Raw genomic sequence first — 19,762 nt, forward strand, 5'->3', positions numbered from 1 at the left:
GAGCTCTGAAGCGGCGCTGAATCTTAATCGCCCTCGCACGTGCGCAGGCAGCTGCTCCCTGCCAGACTGGAGCTGCTTTGGGGAGCTGCTCAGGAACCTGCACATGCTCCCCCTCACAAAAGATGGCTGGAGCAGCCTCTAATGCCTCTCTTTTTGTATGTGAAACAACTGAGTCCAAAGTCAGCCAGAGAACATCCCCTCCATCCCAATCGACCTTTAGCAGGGAAGTGTTCCAGGTGTGTCCTGTACCCAAATCCCAGGCGAGGGGCAGTGCAGAGGGAACATGCAGGCAGCAGAGCTCCTGGCCTGGCTCTGCCAGCAGCAGCAGCAGAGGAGAGATGGAGCAAAGCTCCCAGGAGAGTAATCAAAGCTTCCAAGCAGATGATGAAAACTATTTCCTCCTAACAAGCTGCTCCATTCCCAGGAGCTGGCACACTTTCCCTTGCATTAGCTGCACTAAGTAAAAATCAGCTCCCAGAGGGAACTGAGGGCTTTCCAGAGCACAGGCACAGCAGAGGGGCTTGGACAGGTCACCACACCTGCAAGGATCATCCAGCCCCCCTCAGCACGGCTGCAGAGGTGTGGGACAGGCTGGTCAGGGCAGCACCCATCTCAGAGGAAGGACTTGAGGCTCACAAGTGTTTTTCCCCGCGCCAAGAGATGCTCAGTTTGCTCTCCAGAGCAGAAGCAGCCCTTGAGGACACACAAAGCACTTTAAGGTGCACCTTGGTTTCAAGCAGAACACTCCCTAACCAGTCAGAGCGAGGAAAGAGATCGGGTAATCCAAGAAATCATTCTGTGAACTCTTCATGCTGAACGCAAGGGTCAAAGGTTTGAGATGCTCAAGTTCAAAAAGCCCCCCTGCAAGTCATCTGTGACTGGAGTGTAAATGACACTAAGCCTGATTTCTGAGCCAAATCCCAGAGCTGGTGCTGATGACATTCCATCCATCCACAGAGCCGGTGTCTAATACCACATTTTAACCCCCCACAAAACATGAGAGGAACTGAGTATTTTCTAATACTTGTACACAATAAAATTTATGAAACAGATAACAAAAGCCATCCATCTTCATTTATAAGTCATGGCTTTTGCCTTTGTTAAGTTTAATTGCTTCCCCTGTGGCTTCAAATCAAGGGCAGATTCTATTAGAAGCAATTACTTTGCCGTGCAGCTGACATAGCAAAAGTTGCTTGATAAAGGTTAATCTGCTGAGCGATGGCAGCTCCTAAATGAGGGTGATGATTTTCATTAATAACTTCAGGGGGAAGATGATGGTGGAATTTACACGTGCGCTGACACGATAACCACGGCGGGGTCCTCGAGCCAGGAACTGCTCCTGCTCACAGTTCTGCAGCAGCAGCAGCACTGCCTTTCACCCCAGCTGCATTCAAGGATCCTTGGGGGTCCTTTCCAGCTCAGGATCGTTCTATGATTCCATGAATTCTGTGTTTTTAGGCACCCCCATTCAACCCAGGGCATGGCAGTCCAGTGCCTACCACGGCACGTTTACAATAAATCGAGTGTCTTCAGGGGTTTTAACCATCGGAATCTGCTTTTATAAGCAAGCTGTAGACGTTTCCTAGAAAGCCAGACTAGCTCTTTCAACCACAGAGAGGTTTTACACCGTAAATCACAAAAATCAGGGGAAAAAAAAAAAAAGATTAAGAATCAGCAGCTTAACACCAGCTATTTTTAACTTAATACTGAGAGTAACACCCTGCAAGCAACACACACACACACATGCTCCATGAATAAAGTGAAAACACAGCCTTCTGCACATGCCTGCCCCTCCACGAAGGAAGAGCTGCCATCTGCGTGTTGAAAGGATTATTTTCCACGTGGGAGGCCAGAGAAAGGGAAGAAAAAAAAAAAAAAGGAAAAAATTCCCAGAATCCTACTAGGAAATGCAGTCAAGAGGGCAGGTTGTCTCCTGTTTCAGCAAGCAGAGGTGTGGTCCACGTGGACCAGCTCTGGCAGAGGGAATTGCTGGCTTTCCAGCCTTACAGCATTAACTTCAGGGGATTCACGAGGGAAAATTCACGAGGGAATGAGGCACCTGCAGGGAGAGGGTTTGGGGCTGCAGAGACCACAAAGTTCTGGCTGCAAACCCTTCGTGAGGGGTGACTGCTGGGTGCCCAACTGCTCCACTGGGAACTCCAAACTATCTTCCTGCCAGCTGAAAACACCTTTGCCACCACCTCTCTTTCAACCCCAAGAGCAATAAAATCCTCCCCCGATCAGATACAAACAGCACCTACCTAAATAAATCACATTTTACTGAAGAGCCACGGGAGGCTCAAATATTCCCCAGATTAGAAAGAGAAAGGAGTTATTTATTCTTGCAGCTACGCCAAGAGAGAGCTGAGAAGGTGTTACATTGCTGCCAGCTTAGCTACACATTCAAAAATAAACCTGTTTTCTTGGTGGTGGTGGTGGTGGTGAGAGTACAAATCTCCAGGGAAAGCAAAATCAGAATGGAAAGCTGGCAAGAGGGAAAGGTATTTATTCAGACTCTGGCTGTCAGATGGGTCTGTTCTGATTAAAGGCTGTGCTGTTGTCCCACGGGCCACCCAGAAGAGGCAAGTAGCAGGAAAAGCAGAGATCTCCTCACCCTGAGGAAGCCAGGCTGGGACAGAGCCCTTTTGGCACAGCTGGGATGCCCAGGGATGAGCCTCCATCAGCACTCCTGCTGCCCAGCCAGGCAGGGCACCAAGGGCTGTGTCAGCTCCCGAGGAGCAGTTCGCTTGTAGGTACAGGAGGGAACAAGCAGAGTCCTCTTGGGTTTAATCAGGCCTTGAGTGGATAAATGGAACAGTCACCACCTTCCTGCCCTAGAGGAGAGGACTCATCCCTCAGGGACACCAGGAGGATGTTCAGAGAGGGAAAGGATCAGCTCTCACGGCACTGGTCAGCAACTGCAGCAAACCCTGGTGTGGAGATCAAGGCAAATGCAGGGCAGAATGGTCAGGATGGACTTCAGGCTGGGTCAGAGTGATATTTGAAGCCAGTGTTTTATTGTGACCAGAGATCCCAGCTCTGCAGCCAGGCTGGGAGAGCTGGGGGGGTTCATCTGGAGAAGAGGAGGCTCCAGGGAGACCTGGCAGCTCCAGGTACACTTTACTGCGTGGGACAGGAGTGGGAGAGGCAGCACCAGGCTCTGTATATGGTTAGGAAAAAAAAAACCTGCCATAAACACTCCCAAGAGTGCAATTTTGGGGTGGCAAGGTGCAAGTTGCAATGCAGCTCACACCTGGGGGGTGCTGCCAAAAATCAAGGCGCTTTCTTGGTTTTCTTCTCACAGTAACAAAGGTGCCAAAGAGCTGCCATGGGTTGGATCTTGCCCCAGCTTCAGGGTCCAGGAGTTCACCCTGGCACATCCCAGACACCACTCACCAGGAGAACACCTTCAAATATTCCACACCTGCTCCAAATTCCAGCTCCCTTCACCTCTAGAAGTGGGAGATTTACAGGAACTATTCCTAGGGCCTCAAACCCCAGGGAGATGTTACATTTCCAGAGGAATCTGAGGTTAAGAGCTTTAACATAAAAGGGGAAAATAGGAGCTGAAGGTTTGGATTCTTATTTTTATGGCCACTTTATCTCTAAAGCTCTTTGAAGGGCTATTAATGAAGAGCAAAGGCAGGTACAGGAGTGGAATAGGATTACTTTGCTACCATTTCCCATGTAGTTTGTCCCCCTCTTGCCTAGAGCAGGCAGACTTGGTGACCTGCTGTGCCTGCACTGTAGCTGGGAATGGGAAGGGAAGGACTACCAGGCATTGCCAACAATCCAAGAAAAACTGGAAATCTTCCTACACAGCGTTTATAGAACCACAGAATGGTTTGGGGTTGGGAGGGACCTTAAAGCTCTTCTCATTCCATCCCCTGCCACGGGTAGGGACACCTTCCACTATCCCAGGTTGCTCAAGGCTTTATCCAACCTGGCCTTGAGGTCACATTCCTGAGGAGGAAGAGGCTGAGACCTCCCCGAGGAAGGACCAAGCAGGGATGGCAGAGAGGCCCACGGTGACTGCAGGGAGGGATCTTTAAACCAGCACGCCAAGCCTTGGACACTCAAACTGGCTGCTGTGCAAAAGCAGGAATGAAATCACTTCAGAGCCACGGCAGGACTGGTTGAATTAGAGCGATTTTCTGTGAAAAACATGCATTAAAAAACTCCCTTTTTTTTTCCTCCCCCCTCTGCGCCCCGTTGAAAAGGAAAAAGCTTTCTACTTTAAAAATGAGGCAGGAAGGAGAAGTTTTAAAAAAAAAAAAAAAAAAAGTCACAACAAACCCTCTTTTTTTTTTTTTTCTTTTTAAAAAAATCAAAGGGATTTTACCTCCCTTGAGGCACCAGAAAGTAAAGATAACCATGAAAAAGCTGAATGAAGCAAAAGTTTTGTGGAGGTTCACGTGTGGATTTGACCTAGATACAGGGAACGTTCTTGTGATTAATTTGTAGGCTATAATTTTATACTACAGCGCTCCAAATCCAGCCCTAAAACAAATTGGACAGAGTGTCTTATTACTCCCTCATATCCCCTGATAGATCACTAAATATCTGCGTATTTTAATTATTTGAAGCAGGCCACGAGTCATTATTTCCCCTTTGAATTCTATTACCAAGTTGGGTTTTTCTTTCCTGCCCTGCAAACTGCTTTAGTCCACGAAGGGACTGGGATACTACAGGGATATTAAACCCTCTGCCAGCATCCCAAAAGTTGGGATGCAGTTGCCAAACCCACCTGCAAGACAGGTCACCCCCTTCCTGTGCTGCCTCAGGTGCCCCCAGGACCTCCCACCCATGAGAAGGGTCCCTGGCCTGGCCTGACCCCACCTCAGCTCGCTGTAAATGGAAGTTACAGCTTTTAAGTGACCACAGGGTGTCCTCAGGACAGTAATTTCCTACAAAACACAGTCTCCAAGATCCAAGAGCAGGGAAAACACTCTGGCCTACCCAACAGGCCCATGGGTTATAAGCTCTCACCACGCTTCAGGCAACCAGCTCACTCAGTTAGATGAAAAACTATAAGTTACAGCATCTCTGCCAGGGCAGAGCTAAATCTAAGGCTGGTTTGAAGATTAAAACCCCTGCTCTGGCTTGGCAGGTGCCAGCACCTCATCCCACAGCAGTTCTTAACCTACTTGAGCTGGCTGCTGAGGTTGCCTTCATTTTCACCAATTAAACTTCGCCAGATCTTTTTTTTTTTTTTCTCAGCTCTAATTGTTTCATGAATATTCTCCTGGCTACCTGAATAGCCAGAGTTAATTTATGATGTTCTGCAGGTCATGAATCCATTGATGCCGGTCTGAGCAATCCCAGAAAGGTTTGGGTTGGAAGGGACCTTAAAGATCACCTCATTCCACCCCTCCCTGCCATGAGCAGGGACAACTTTCCACTAGACCAGCTTGCTCCAAGCTCCATCAGCAATGACAGAAACACAGAACCAGAAAGGTTTGGGTTGGAAGGGACTTGCACTGTCATCTGGCTAAGGGGTGTTCTCCAGACAAGCCAGAGAAAATTCTCTTGATATTCCCTCCAGGGGAGAGGAAAACAGTGAGAGGGAGAACAAGGATATCAAAGGCAGCTCCATCCAATTCACGCTTCCCGTATTCACCCCATACAAATCCATCCTGCCCCACAGGCAGCACTTTGCATAGAACAGAGGAGAAAGTGTTTCTCCTTGCTACTTTGTGCCCAGAAGGCCAAAAATCAGCACATCCCTGCCAACAGACTGGGACAGGTACTAAAGAGCTGAAGGATGTACTTCCCCCCTCAGGCTACATATGTCTAAGTGACATTTGATTCCACTTAGAGGCAGATTCATTTATATTTGGAAAAAGCAGGCATGGGATGCGAGCTTATTTTGAACAGAATCAGCATCGTGGTAGCCAAAGCTCATTAATTATGAATTTTATCAACTGTTCACTGAAATTTGTTCTGCTAGCACAGGGTAATTGCCTGAAAAAGCAGTGCTTTCCAATGGAAAAAAAACCCACCACGCTACAAAATCACCCACATCCTTCTTTTTCCAGGAGATACCCCCTGTTCCAGAACAATCACAACGCTGGGGGAATATCCTCGAGGCCCTTCAAGCAGCTCATCAGAGCCCTCACTGCAAGGAGAGGCACTGCAGGGCAGCATTTGGTGAAAGGCAGGTGTGGAGCACTGGGAGGAGCTCTCCCGGTCGCACAGGTGTGCTGCTGGCACTTTAACACAGCCCCAGCGGGAAGTTTGTCACCAAACCTTCCCAAATTTTAAGCAGGAGGGATATTTTTTTTGCCGTTCAGCTGGACTTGGGCTCAAGGATTATAAACAGCACCACCCCACACCCCCGGGCTCCGGACAGGGAGTGAGTCAGTCCCCACCCAGACACAGAGTTCCACTCACTCCCAAGACTCCCATTACGTGCTGAACTAACAGAAGGCATCCCCTGACAGCTCTGCAGGGCACAGGCAGCATTTAACAGCAGAATTATTAATAGGCACCGATTTTAATCAGCAGGCAAAGCCTCTCCGCCTAATTTCCCTTTCCATGCACAGCACACGCCCGGACCCACCTGGGAGAGGGGAGAGGGGAGAGCGCAGGGTTGGCAGCCAGGAACAGGCTCATCCTCAGCAGAGCAGCACCTTGGGGAAGGGGCAAGCACAGCACTCCCCAACAGCCACCTTCCCCGAGGAACTGGGGTCGAACAAGCTGCCCCCCAGCACCTACCAACCCTGCCCAAAAAGCTGTTTCGCTAACTTTCCATTCCTTATCTTCTCCCGTCACTTCCTGCAGCTCCTGGGTGTGTCTGCCCCTCCTTAATTAGCGTGATTGCAGAGATGCCCCACCTGTGGCTGACGGGGTGGAGAGCCCACTGGAAACACCTGGGAGCTTCCCTGGGGTCACCTCCCCTCACCCCTTGCTGTCTCACAACCGTCTGAATTCCCGGAGTTAAAGGCAGGTGTTCCCACTCCCTGCCTTATCACCCACCCCAAACTCTCATTTATAAACACTTAAACACCTGCAATCTTTCTGCCCTGTGCAGGCTGAACACATTTCATGTCCCAGGTTTCCTCAGCCTTCACTCCTGTGGTTCATGATATCAGTGATGTTCATCACATGAAGAAGCCTTCACGTGGCCCCAGAGTCTTCCCTAAGACTGGATGTCTCATGAAGGAAATGATAAAAACCAGAAAGCAACAGAACACAGTTGTTTTCTTCATAAAACAACACAAGGAATTATTTGAATACACGAAAAACCAACCCCTGCTAATGTTTTATTTCCTGCCTTCTTAGGCACAGATCTCTTCACTGCATACATAAGAGTTTTGTTTTCTTAAGATATCATTTTCTTACAGATCTCTACAGAAGTAGCCAAGTATGGCAACATTCAAAATAACTTCCCTGAATAAGTGACATAAATTCTATTCTTGTTCAGTTTGATATTAATTCACCAATTTACATCAGTGTTGCAGAGGTCAGAGTTTCCCCAAGAATTTGATTTTTTTGCCACTCTAAGAGTTAATACAGGCTAACACACTAATAGAGACGCTAGATTCATTAACCTAGTCATCAAAAATCTACGCAGAAAACAAACTTCATTCAGAGCCTGATATTAAGTAATACATTTTCAAAAACTGGACAGGCACACCTGCACCCTGGTATCCATCACACAGCACTGAGGGATCAGTAAATGATTTGCCTGAGTTCGTTGGAATGTTCTTCAGGGTTCCTTCCAGCCCAAAAAAACATTCCGGGATTTGACAATCTGAGATTGTCCACTCGGGATGTGAGCAGCACGAGAGCAACACCCAGATGAGCAGCGCTGACCTTCACAGTCGCGGCTCTGTCAGCAGAGCCACTGAAAATACACCCCGAGATTGGATTTGTCCCTTCTGTCACCCCGATGAGAGCATTAGCTCAGCTGATTAGGAGAGAGGCCCCAGCCAGGTATGTTAATGACCCTGTGAAGAGCTGCTGTTAATCAGCTGTCAGTGAACAATGGGATTTCCAGGATCGCTTCCAGATGCAAAAGCCGTTGGAGGATATTCTCCTCAACGATCTGCATTACATTTCCTCCTAATCAAGTTCCCAGTGATGTTTTGATTGGGATGGAAGGAGTATTACTCCAGCACAGAGATATCTCTCCTTCAGATGAAAGCCATTGGAATGGCAGCAGATTCCAGCCACAGGGACATCCTGCCCCAGCGTGGGGAGGAGAGCAGTGGGGAATCAAAGCTGAGCAGCCAGCTGAGCGTCCCTGCAGAACAAATCTACAGCAGTCCCTGCCTGGTGAGAGCACAAGCCACAAAATGTGCTAAAACGAGACAGATTCACAAAAAACCCACCAAGCTGCAGCTCCTGGGAGGAAGCGACTGCAGAACGGGCAGCCATCTGTGCCTGGTCCCAACACCCAGCCTGCCAGAGCCTGGGATTCACACTGTCCAGACTGATCTTCTCCTGGGTGCTGTCAGCAGCACTGTCTGTTCCAGAGCCTGCCCGTGGCACCGACAGATGTCCCGAGCAGCTCTGAGCTCGCGTTTCAGTTCCTCTGGTGCGGGATCTGTCGCTGGGGGACGTGCAAAAGGGGCAATCAAAAATGGGAGAATTAAGACATAAATAAATCCCCTTGCTGGGATTGCAGTAAGTAGGCTGGAGGTGCCCATTTGGCACCTTGTGGGCACGGGAGGAAACCTCAGCAGAGGTGCCAGCAGGTGGGAGGCGGCACAGAAACACGGGCAGGGCCAGAGCTGAGCTGTCAGCCTGAAGCAGCAGCCTGACATGTCTTGGACCCCATCCCCCTGACAACTCCCAGCTGCTATTTTGGGAAGATTTGTAAAGGTTTTGCCTCTTATTTTCGACCCAGGATGTCTTGCAGTTATTCCTATAAGGTGCCATACATCCCATTGGCTCTGCTGTTAGAATACAAGCAAGAGCCTGAAAAAAACAATCTCCCAGAATGTATTTTTCTAATCGCAGAGCTTTCAGTCAGTGCTTTTCAGCTCGTTGCCACAGCACTGTGTGTGTGTTGCCACAGCTTCAAGCCCAGCCAGGTTAGATGATTCAAGCTCACCTATCTATCAAGCCAGAGAGGGACAGAATTAAAACTCAGCTCTGCTCTTTCCACCTGCACATTCCCAGTGAGGAGGATTTCACAACCCTCCAAAGAAATAAATAAATAAAAAGGTGAACAAAGGGGGGGGTGGAGGGGAGGGAAATGCATCACAAAACAGAAAGTTGAGTAGGAAACGAGTAGCCCAGAAATACAGCAACAGCTTATGCACATTTGAAATCCCCAACAGCTACATGGTGTAAACTGCAGGAAGAGGTCTGGGGAAGGCCCTGAGGGAGCAATCTCAGTTGTGGTAGCTCAGAGAAACAATCACCGCAGCAGCATGACAAAAACCCTTCCCAGGAAAAGCCTCTCCAAAGCCACCGAGAGCTGTCAGCTTTGAGAGCAAGCAGCAGGAAAGCCAGGGGCAAGTTAGAGCTGATGGAAGAGCAGAGACTTCCTGGCAAGTGCTGTGTTATTAGGCGCAATAATTGTCTTACAGTGCAAGGGTTGTTGTGGTTGCTAATTAATTAGTAGCGCGCTTAATATAAAGGTCTAATTTGAGCAGCGAGTCAGAGCATTAAACAACGATTTTGGCAAGTAGTAAAGCACCTCCCTGTCTTTCCAGGTACACAGGTGGGTCTCATCCCAAGCAAGTCGTGGAATCCTATCACAGAATCATGGAATCCCAGGCTAGTTTGGGTTGGAAGGGACCTTAAAGATCACCCAGTCCCACCCTCTGCCATGGGCAGGGACACCTTCCCACGCCCAGGTTGCTCCAAGCCCCGTCCAGCCTGGCCTTGTGTTCCTCAGGAGACAGTATCATTCTGAGTTTTGCTCCTCTCTTTGTGATGTCTCTCAGGAAGCTGCTACAAACCCTGTCAAAGGGGATTTCGAGGACTCCTTTCAGGCTGCTTGGCATTTGGGTCCTGCAGAACTGCTCCAGAGAAAAGCTTTCAGAATCCCTGTCCAAGGGCATTTTATCACCTTGGCTGACCCTGATTTTGGAACTACCAGCCAGGTTTGGGGTGTAAAACATTAGGGTGGCTTTTCCTCCACTTTTTTTTCTTTTTTTTTTCTGGTGAGTTGCTGGCGAACCAGCGCGGGTCACATAACCCAAAACAGAGAGTTTACACGGGACACAAAGTTGGTTTGCTTTCAGAAAGCTGAAGTGGGATTGGGACTGGAAGTGTAACAGGATATTTGACAGTCCCTCCTCAGTGGCATTCCCAGAGAAGAGTAATGACAGGTCCTGCAGATTATCAGAGCCTGGCTTGACTCACTCTCCACAGACATGAGCCAGGAATGTCAGCAAAGGATGGTGTTGGGTTTGCCCACAGGAATTAACAGCAGCATTCCCTGCTGGAATGAGTTGGAATGAGATGATCTTCAAGGTCCCTTCCAAGCCAAACCAGTGTGTGATTTGATTTCTACCACCACAGCAGCACCACTGACCAGCACCATTTCTTGGTTTATATCAAGGTTGGACTCAGCGATCTTGGAGGTGTTTTCCAGCCTAAATTATTCCCTGTCATATGCAGGGAACCAACCAAGTTTGGTTTTGCAGAGGTAAATTCTAACTGGTACGTAACTGGGTGGTGAAAACATTTCTGGAAGCCAAGTAATTAAAGGGTGGACTGGGAATTGCCACAAGTTTCTGTATGCAAGGTCATGCTCTGTATGATCTCAGCACTTCACAGGAGGACAGGGAGCCCTGGCTAGAGGTAGTTTCCACTGCTTGCCATCTGGATGTATGGAGGGACTGGTAGATGTTGATACAAGTGATGTTTTGTCCCATTCTGCAGCCACTTAAATTGGCCTTGCCAGGATTTGCCTGCAGGCAAAGAGCAACAACTCAGATTTTGTGGCTTTGTCTGATATTTTAAGGGCACAGCTGATTCATGCTACAAGATAAAAAATAATCCTGGGGCAAGAATAACCCTGAAGGTTGCTGAAGACAGACAACCTGACTACTCGACAGCCCCAGTGGTGTTTTTGCATCGAGCCCGACTCTGCCCCAGCCCTTTACTGAAGCCACACCATTTACAGTTGGACTGGATGAATTCGAAGGTCTTTTCCAACCTGAGTGGCTCCATGATTTGCAGCAGCATCTACTACCCACTCCCCCCCAAAAAAAAAAAAAATTCTGATTTACAAACACTGCTTCAATGGCCTGTTAATCCTAAGAAGAATTAATTACTGCCAAAAACTCCTGCGGGCTGCGACACTTACAGTCTGTCACTGATGGTGAGGGAAGGATGGAGGGGCAGGGAGCTTCTTCCCCTCCACTTCTGACTCAGGCAATCAACAAAATTTCCGCTTCCACGCAAAGAACGTTCAGCTTTTCACCCTGAGCCCGGAGCAAGCTAAAATACGCGTTTCAGCTCATTTAATTCTCCAGCTTCTGAGCCATGGGGTGAATTCGAGTGTCATGCTCAGGGTAAGGAAACAGGAACCCTTTCTGGCAGTGCAGGAGTGCTGGCGCTGATCAGCAGAGCTGATCCTGTTATGGAAGGGCAAGGGGAACCAGCGGGAAAAGGCCGAGCCAAGGACGTGGCCACCATTGGACTTTTCGCTTTTCCACCCTGTCATTGTATCAGGGTTGGGATCAAAGCTAATTTAAGCAGCCACCGCGGCTCCACCAGCCCTCCCTCTGCCTCCTTCCATGCACAGGTCTCCCTCTCTAACAGGTTTCTTGTTCAACAAGCTGCTACTCCGTTCCGTCTGAATAATTTAAAATCAGGGAGCGCAAACAGCAGCAAACACTCACAGGGAAGAGACAGGAGACACACTTCAAGCTTCTCTAATTCAGCAAAGGCTTTTTGTGAGCGTGCAGAAAGATCGGGGGGGGAGATGTTAATGAAACTATCACCTCGCTTCAACCTCCCTCTGCTCCCCGAGCTGCTCGGGATCCGTGGCATTCTCACACACCACATTAATTCCAGCATCTCATTAGCTCACTCGTTTCCGCTCTTTAGTCGGATGCCAGCCACGGGGAATGTTCACATTTACATTTGGCATGACTAAAGGGTATGACTAAAGGGTATTCTTGGCTTGTTTTCATTCCCCACGTTCCCCCAGCTGCTGGTTTCACCTTCCCTTGCCTCGCTCTGCCCCTCGCTCTCTCAACTCCAGGCGCCTCCAGGGGCACTGCCAGCTCACAGCAGCTGTTACCCTCCTCCTAACACGTTAGCAGGGAGCCTTTTCCTACAGAAGTCCTAAGAAAAACTCCTTCATCACAGCTGGTGCAAAGTGGAAGTGTCTATTTTCCACATGTCAAAAAAAAACACAACAACCCTCTCCACTCAAAACTTGAAGGGCATCGAATCTGATGCAGGTTCACTCAGGCATTTTGAGGTCAAGATTCAACTAAAGGGCCTCCAAAAAAAAAAAAGAAGGATTTTAAAAGGTTTTAAAAGAGCTCTCAGAATTATTTTGCAAAGGTAGGAAAATTGTCAGAGGGCAAGGCTGCAAACGGGCTCTGTGGATGGCGTTTTGCTGCCTGGGCACCCGCTGCTTCCTAAAAATAAGCCAGGAACTAGAAGGGTTTAAGGAATCTGCCTTGCAAAAGAGAAGTACCCATATATTCACACTGACAGACAGAGTTAAAATGTGGATTTTAGAACCACCTAGATGAGGCCTGATGCATCACCAGCACGGTCAGAGAGAACAGGGACAAGGGGAAGCAGAGCTTTACACACCTGTAAAGATCATTGCCAGGTAGTCAGGGAGCTGGGGAAGAAGCTCTCCTTTAAGATTTAGAAGCTGGCTTAAAATCACCATTCCAGGACAGTGGCAGGTGAGAAGATCTGTATAAACAGGAGCTCAACATCCATTTCACCATCTCAGAGCAGGCAGAAAGCATCTGGAGCGCTGTGAGACAGTGGCACTCCTGCATCAGCACTTGGAATTCAGCTCCTTTTGGAGCCCAGCTATGAAACCCTGGTTACTCTGTACAGTTACAAATCTGCTGGAAAAGGAACCTCAGCCAGTTCTCACTGGTACTGGCAAAAAAAAAACCAAAACCTCTTTCCCAACAAAAAGCTGGGTCCACATCCAACACACGGCGGGCTGGGTTCTTAAAAGCACATCCCCCTGAGAAAATGGGATGGCTCATGGGGGAAAACACAACCAGGGGAAGGGCAGAAAGGTGCTTTACTCCAGAGATCCAGCTGAACTGCTGGCAGCTTCCAGGGATTTGGGGGTTTTGCTCAACGAGCCAGTCGGCTCAACTGGGTGTGATGTGACATGGGGGCATTTAACAGAGATGATGAATTGGGCCCAGGTTTCTCAGTCCTGGAAGATGATCTCAGCTGCCTGGGCTGGAGAAGCAGCTGTTGCTGCTGGAGTAGCTGCCAGAGAAGAGGAGAAGTGGGAGGACCACAGGCTTCGGATACAGCAGCCTGGCCCAACGAGAAGCTGCCTATTTTTACCACCCCACAGGAAAGTGAACCCTTGTGATCTACCCCCCAAACCTGCTCCCTCTGGCTGGCTGAGCCAGGGAGCTCAAACTCCTGCAGTGGCTCCGTGTGAAGTGCCAAGATCCCGAATGCAGTTATGCAAATGCTGAGATCACACAGACTTGAAGTGACAAGCTATTAGGCAGCCTTTAATTCTCACTGTTGTAAAGGACTTATTAAAACACTGCCCTGCAAGGCCAGAACAAAGAGGGAGGTGGGGATTTTAAATAACTTGGCGACGTCCTGGCACCCTCAAATAGGACAGTTACCAGCTGAGCCCCGAATATTCCACAGGGGAAGGTCGAGGTTGTTCCCTGCACTTGGACTTGGAAAGGAAAGCCTTAAGGATGAATCCATTTGCCCACGGAGCAGATTTTGGATGTCTCAGCCTGTGTTCTCTGCTGCTGGAGCTGCTCTGGTGCCTCTGCCTGGTACTTTCCAGGGAAAAGTGGGAGGAGGAGGGAACAGAGGAGAGGAGCTGTTACAGGCTGATCACAACCATTCCCAGTCCCTCAGGGACAGAGGAGTTGGGAAAGAAGGAGTGAGGCTGGGCTTGGAAAAAGAGGGGTGGAGAGAAGGTGTTGCTCCATTTTTTGTCGTTGTTCCTCGATATCCAAGTCTACTTTAACCAGAGAATCCTGTGGGTTGGAGGGGACGGTTACAACCCGCCCCAAACCCCATATATATGTGTGGTTTACTTTAGAACAATTTGGTTGCAAAGGAAAGCAGGTATGTAGATGTCCAGGAGGGCGTCTGGCAGCTGCCCAAGGTCAGCCCAGCCCGTGTGGAGAGAAAGGGACCCCTGGAACACAAAACCGCTTTCAGAGCAGACCAAATTTGGCTCAGAGTTCAGTTTTTGTCTGTCCTCTCCTCTCCACACCCTCTGCATCTTATTTCATGTTAAGGTGAAAGCAATGACAGCTGAGTTTTCAAGTCTGGAGACAGAGACACTCCTCTGGCACTTGCACAGAGCCTTTTACCTGGGAAAGTGCTGGCAGCAGAGCTGGCTTGTTCACTGCCACGTTCAGGGGAACAGTCAGCACTGCCTTTCACTCACCCTGAGAGCAGACAAGGTGCAACCAGCTGCACTGAAGATACTTTTCACTTGGAAAAGCTTTTTCTCCTGGATAAAAAAATTATATGGTTACTGTGAGAGCAAGCAGCTAATGAAGCCACCCTGTCAATCTCCTTCAGCACTCTTTTGGTTTTTTTTCTTTTTTTTTGTTCTGCACCCTTTTCTTCTGCTATCCCATCTTTTAAAAAGAATTAGGTTTTTTGGTTGTTTTTTTTTTTAGCCTTCACTTTACTCAAAGAAACCTCAAATTGCAAGTACAGCCCGGCTTCTGAAACAGAATTCAGCAACTGTCAGGATTCCCAACCCCCTGAGATGTGAATGTCACATCCAGCAGAAGGAAAGGAGGACAGGTGGGAAAAGAGCATGATGAGCAAGGGCTGGTTTCCCTGGGGTCACAACAGCAGCTGAAGAGCTGTGGAGTGAAGAGGGAGAAGGAAATCTGCACATTAAAGACGTATTTATATCTCTGTATACATCCATATCAGTCTCCAGCCATCCCAGCCAATCTGAGCAGCAGTCATCACACAGAATCACATAACGATGCATTTGTCTTTTAAACTGGCAAAAAACCAAAACAACAACCAACCCTCGAGGGCACAGTTCTGTCATTTTTAAAGTCTGGATCTATTAACCCGATGGCAGATGAAACCAGTTCCCACAAGCCACTCCCCCAGTTCCAAAATCTTCCAAGAAGTTGGGGGGGGGGGGTGTAAACACAGATCGATCTCTTATTTAGGCTCCACTGACACAACTATCAGCATGACAGATTAGCTGCTGTTTGAACCACTCACACCAACATCCTGCCTTCCTGAAAGAAATATCTGCCAGGAAAAAGCAGAGATCTGAACACAGCACCCTTCCACACACACACACATCCACACTCCCAAAGTTACTCCCATCCCTACACAAACAGCCCAGCAGACCCAACGTTGCTGATGCACCAAAAAACCTGCTCTGCACCGGGGATGGCAGCAAAGGCAAGAGCAGAGTCCGTGTGCCAACTGAAATTCCAACGAAATCCCATCTACCTGAGCTGCCTGAACAGAGCTGTGCAGGTGGCAAATCCCGTACCAAGTGACGAGTCAATCCTCCAAACAGGGGCATAGCAAGGGTCATGTTTTACACCCAATAAAGCCAACGTGAGGCTGACTCAAGTGACCTCCTGGTCCTCTGGGAGATGCTGCCCTTGCACTTGTTGCCCTGCATCATTCACACCCGCCCTTCCCCTCTCATGGCGTGTCTTTGGGATCCAAACGCAAACGCGATCCCACCGTTTCATTAATCATTTATCTCATCAATCACTGCGAGCCATTTCCCTCTGGGCCACCCAGCCTTGCCTGGAGCTGCCAAATTTCAGGCTTGTTTTCATCCCTAACCTACTTTCAGAGCTGCCTTGTCTCCCTGCCTCTCGTGCTCTCGGCTCGTGGCATCCTTACACACTTGAACTGCCCGTCCCTGAGCAGCGCAGAGCAGCGTGAGGTGGGAGAAACCAGGGGAAGACAGGCTGTTTTATGACTGTTTTTTTTATCTAAAATCGGTGCCCTGGAACCAGATGGAGGCTGACTTGTTTAATTCTCCTCTAAAAGCGGACTCAAAAGAGCAGATCCCCTCCAAGCGGGCAGCGCTCCAGACTGGCAAGTATCTACAGGTCCCCGGCCACGGCAAGGCATTTGTGCTCTGTGGCCTCCTGCAGCAGCATGTCCTGTGGTTACATTAATTGGGATTTGTGCAAGGGAAGCTGGCACAGGGCTCTGCCCCACGCTGGGCTCAGCCACTCAGAACATCATTTACCAGCTCTGTAAACCAGCACTTGCCGTGGTTTTTTGACGCATGAGGGGCTGGGGAGGTGTGTTGGGAGGACAGGAATCACATCACTTCTCTGCACTCATAGCAGGCAAGGGAGAACACACACAGAGAAGGGGACGAGGAAAGCGCTCCCAGGACTTTCAGCTGAGCTTTGCTGTGTGTCATGGGTGGGAATTTCCCAGATTCCAAAGGTCACGCTCAGCAACTCGGGCTCTGGGAGCCCCTGCAGGACCAGGAATACAAAGCAGGTGGAGTCTCCTGCACCAGCAGCATCCACGTTCAGACCGTGGCAGGCTCCAGCCCCCCAGCAATTCCAGCCCTCTGCTCCTGGTCTTCTCCTGCAGATGTCAACTGATGACAGGCACGAGCCCCACGCTGAGAATCCGTGCTCTTGTTCGCAGTGGGGCCAGGCAACGTGCTCGGTAAAGAGTAAGCTCTCCTAAAAATAGGATCTTTTAGGGAAACTGGATGTTACTGGCAACTTTTTGCTGAGTTATTGCAGCCAGAGAGGGATGAGAAATGAAGAAGTGTCAGAACACAGCCTGTTGCCCAACACCAGACAGCAACTAAACAGTCATTTTGTGAGGAAACGGGAATAATGAAATTCGAAAAAAGATACAGTCATATATTCATGGCAGAAACCCGAGGCCTAATATTTCAGCTCCAAGCTTTTGTTCCATCTCTTCCAGCGAAGGAACTAAAATCCATGACACTTTTCAAACAGCAACAGCAGCCCAACCATTCCCTTCTGGTCTTTCCCAGACACCCCCAACTTCAGTAGGTGCATTTTCAGGCTTTGGCACGTGGGATTTTTGGACAAAAAGCCGTGTTTTGGTTCACTGAGCACATTGCAGATGCACAGATCTGCTGCTCCACCCCTTTGAACAGAGGGGTCTTTCTCGATGCACAAACCTCACCTATTTTTGTCCTTTTCTCTGCTGGGAAAGGGGCCTGCTCCAGAAAGTTAACCAGCAGGACCTGTGAGTCCTTTCAAAGCACTCAGGAGCTCAAGAAGCTGAAAAAAAAAAAAAATACCGTGGACAAGTGTTTCATTCCGTTCTTTCCAAGTGTGCAATTAATAAAGCAACAGGTTTTCACCAGCTCAGAAAACCAGACAAGTCAAAGGCTCTTGCAATCAGTTCTTCCATTTCCTATTGCCAGGGCTTCTTCCCCTCAAAATACCTTGTTAAGTCCATTCCACTAAACAGGAAAGGTCTAAAAATATTCCTTGGCAGCCCCTGCATCAGAGACCATCCCAGGGTTTTCTGCTTGGTCTTTTTTTTCCCACCCCCTCTGCCTGCTTCCAAAACACCTGGAAAACCTGCTTAATGGGGATTTCTCGCTGTTGAACAAGGCTGCCTTCAGTATTCAAACACAAAAGGAAGTTAAAGACCTTTAAAACACGCACAGAAAATGTTATTGGGCTTTTGCTGCCCCATCATTAAGTCGACAGTTGGACTCAATGATTTTCAAGGTCTTTTACAACCTCAAAGCTTTGATAAGTCTATGCCCGTAACCCACAGGTTACTGGGATAGGTTTAAATCTTTCTGACCCCATTTTTCTGCACAGGACCTCTTGTCGATGAGATTATGGGCTTTCTTTTTCCTGTTTAAATCCACAGCCCTCTGTTTGGGATGCTGGTGTTTTCCCCTCTCCATCATTCATCCCAGATCAGGAGGCTCAGCCAACACCATCACCTTCCCCCTGCTCAGAAGAAGGTTCTGCCTCCAAAAGCACATAAGATTCTTTTTAAATTCTCATTAATCATGGCCTGTAATCCCTGGGATCCTGCCAGGCTCTGTGGTTTTCCTGGTGGTCTCCTCCTTCAAGTCTCACAGATAAATTATGCCCTAAATCAGTTCGGAGGCCAACACAAAATCCCAATCCCCTTCTCGGGCTACGTTTCTCCCAGTTTAATCTCCCCCTGATTTAATCTCAGCCAAACATCCAGATCACTTCCAGGAGCTTTACTTTCTTGGAAGAGTTAAAACCCGTGTTTTAAGCTTCCCTTTCCAGGTCTAACGCTGGTTTTCTAGCCCAGGCTCCCTGTTTGTCACAGAGAAGCAGCAGTGCCCACGGACATGTCACCACCACCTTCTCAGAATCCCTCACCACATGATGATTGCCAAGGGCTGGTGCTCCATTTCCTACACAGAGTCCCCACCGTGCCACGAGACTGAGGCAGCAACTCGTCCTGGGAAAAAGGAGAGGAGGAAAAAAAAAAAAAATCAGGATTTTGAAGCCTGCAGAAGGTCTGAAAGGAGCAAACACAATGGCAGCTGTGAATGTCAGACAGCAGCAAATTTCTTGCTGGTTGTGGAAGCATTAATTAGCACATCTAATCATTATGAACCATTAGGATGCCCTTGCTAATGTTAACCAGCTGCAGTGAGTGAGCTGAGCTCTTGAATAAGAGGAGAGATGGCAGCTGGGAGCAGGTAGGAAAACTTCAACTCTAAAATTAAAACCTCTCCACAACCAGAATTTATTTCTCTACCTTTCCTCTTACCAAAGGCACTTTACAGCCGAGGCAAGGAGAGGCTGGAAAATTGGATTAAAGTTTTATTTAAAGCCATTTTACCAAAAAGGGTAAGTTTGTCACATAGGAGAGAGAAAACTCCACTGTCCCATGGACTAAAAAGCAAAACCATCTTTGTGCCTGGAGCAGAATTTAAGCTCCGGGCTGCCACGGGCAAAACAAGCACTTTAAACCTGGCCAGGACTTTTTGTGTCAGTCATCTCTCCCCTGCATCCCCTGCTCGCTCTCTTCACCATTTAAACACACAGATCCTCCTTGCCCAGAGGTCATTTTGCCACGCAGCAGGCCAGAAATCAAGTGAAGAAAAAAAAAAAAAGGGAGGGGGGTATAATTTGAGAGCTGAGCTCCTGCCTCCCCTTGCATTTATTCAATCCTGACATCTAGTGGGCACCAGTGCAAACCAGGAGCAGCGCGGCCAGGCTCACCAGCAGCCCCAGCGTTAGCTACTGATTTATTCTGCCACAAGGGACGATCTCCACCCTCAGCACAGCTGGGTCTCCTTAAAACCCTCCCAAGCCTCCCTGCTGGACTTGCACGTGCGGGCGAACCACGCGCTCGGTCAGGACGGGAAATCGCTCAGGTCCCCGATCCCGACATCTCCCTGCCCTCTGAATCACCACACGGGTTTGGCAATGAGGGCCTCTCCTTCGTTTCTGAGAGATCATCCAGGGGTCAGTCCGAATTAGCAACCTGAGAGGAGGTTGCTGACAGCAGAGCATGTGCCAGGAGAGCTCTGCATTCCTCCAGGGTGAGCAATAACCTCCTCTCTAACATGGGCTGGGCTCCATCCAGCTCATCATCTCTGCTCTTTGACAGTGGTTTAGGCCAGTTTCACGTAGGA

This window comes from Empidonax traillii, unplaced genomic scaffold (genome assembly GCF_003031625.1).
Source record: "Empidonax traillii isolate 1590-97213 ecotype Southwest subspecies unplaced genomic scaffold, ASM303162v1 scaffold2205:size43672, whole genome shotgun sequence".
Lineage (NCBI taxonomy): Eukaryota > Metazoa > Chordata > Aves > Passeriformes > Tyrannidae > Empidonax > Empidonax traillii.